Source organism: Pteropus medius, unplaced genomic scaffold (genome assembly GCF_902729225.1).
Source record: "Pteropus medius unplaced genomic scaffold, Ma_sr-lr_union100, whole genome shotgun sequence".
Classification (NCBI taxonomy): Eukaryota; Metazoa; Chordata; class Mammalia; order Chiroptera; family Pteropodidae; genus Pteropus; species Pteropus medius.
The window spans coordinates 9,990,339-9,992,352 of record NW_024342474.1 but is presented as its reverse complement, the minus strand read 5'-3'; the positions used below and the strand labels follow the sequence as shown (position 1 = coordinate 9,992,352).

General features: G+C 41.6%; 1 pseudogene; it reads left to right on the top strand.

Annotated features, from left to right (window-relative positions):
- The first annotated feature begins 446 nt into the window (after positions 1–446).
- Positions 447–565, top strand: LOC120605091 (uncharacterized; annotated as a pseudogene).
- Positions 566–2,014: the final 1,449 nt, after the last annotated feature.

Sequence of the window (2,014 nt, the reverse complement as noted above, 5' to 3'; positions counted from 1 at the left end):
TATAAGATTTGCCATCACTATTTTCATTGTTGTTCCTGCAATAATGTTTTCTCTTTCAGTATTAAATAATTAAGACCTGTTTGTGTTAGTATATAAGGAACATGAAAAAGTGTATGAAAAAAAATTGCCTCACATTAAGTACCTTTAAGTTGTTGTGTAACCATCACAACTGTTCACCTCCAGGACTTTTCCATCATCCTAAACTGAAACTCTATCCCCATTAAACACTAATACTCTCCTCCATGCCCCTGGTAACCACTATTCTACTTTCTGTCTCCATAAATCTGACTATTCTAGGTACCTTATATATATGAAATTAGGTTGGCTTAATTTAAAAAGGCACAAGTAGAATAAAATGTATTTATCTTAAGAAGTAAACACATCAAGTGGAAAAAAAATAGCCTCAGAAAATAACTGGTATTGGTAAATCAAAATTGTATTAATGGGTCTACGGCCATGCTACCCTGAACAAGCCCAATCCTATCCAATCTCGGAAGCTAAGCAGGGTCGGGCCACGTTAGTACTTGGATGGGAGACCACCTAGGAAGACCAGGTGCTGTAGGTGTAAAAAATTAAAAAATAAGGGATTGTAAGCTGACAAGGTCCCTGCAATCTGTGAGGTCAACCAAGAGTTGCCTCACCTAAATAATAAAAAAAAATAATAAAAATTAAAAAAAATTGTATTAATGGAAGGAGGCATTGGCATGGGTTTTGTCAAAGGGCATAAATAATCACCTGCCAGTGGAAGAGTGCCATTTCCTTGAAGCCATTATGGACCTTGGGAGACTATGGTCAGGGTTGCTGTGCTGATGTTGATGCTGTACCTGTAGAATTTGGCTCATAAGTGCAGAGGACCTAGTCTCACCTCTGCTGTGGCAGCATGGCTCCTAGGAGAATATACAGGGTTGGGGGAGTCAGGAGGGTTGGGTAGAGGGTAGAGGTGGGACAACATCTCCGGCTTTCCAAAGGGAGCCCAGATGCTAAAAGGTTAAGGTGAAGTAATTTCCTCACTTAACTAGTAAAGCTGCTGCCCTTCACGGAGCTGTGTTGAACAGCCTTGTGAAACAGGACCAGCACCCCCATACACCCACCCACCAGCTGCTTCCTGCAAGTCCAGCAGCCTGGCTACGGGTCAGAGTGGCTTCCTGTAAAAACATTTTCTGCCTTAGGAGCAAGGCTTGACCCCATCCAAAGGTGGCATTTTGTTGGCCCCTGAGGGGCATGGGATGCTGGCAAATGGTAAATAAGTTGGGTTTGCCTAATCCAGACCAATGTATTTTTTCCCGCTAAGGATTAGTGATCCCTTTCTGTACTTTAAGCTCTCAATATCCCTGTAATTTAAACTCCTGCTATTTGTAAAATAGCAAGATAATTTCTTTCCTGGGTCTCTTGACACTATCCAAACTCCAGAAATAATCTGACTCTTGCACTTAATTTACTCTATTGTCTTGCTGTTTTGTTTTGAGTCAGGTAACTGGTTCATACTGAGTAATACTATTTAACGTACACCAGAGGAATTACTTCTACTGTAATGCCAATACTGTGCTACTGAGTCTCTAGCAAGAGCTACAACTTACCATGTTTGAAACCCATCACTTCACCACTAAGCCTAAGAAGTAGCCTGATAAAATTGGTGTGCACTTTCCCACCGGTTACAGAGATTTTACCCTTCTGGCACTTGCCAGGTACTCACTCTCTTCTCTGCTTTCACTCTTGCTATTTCCTCAGTCTGCTGTGCAGACAATGAAAGAAGTGCTAGAATGTCTGGTGAAAATGGCAAAGAGAAATGAGGATGAGCAGGGCCACACCTAGCCACTTAATCCCAAAGGCAGTGCGATTTAGGACTTCGTCCCCCAAACAATGAAAAACTATTTATAAGTAGTAAACTGGAGAGTAACAGCATCAAAAGCTTTTAAAAAATCACTCTAGATTGAATTCAGGGACTGCTGCTGGAGAAGGGACAAGTAATTCAGATGGCAGATAATGGTGGGGTATGGAAAGAACCACGAGGGCA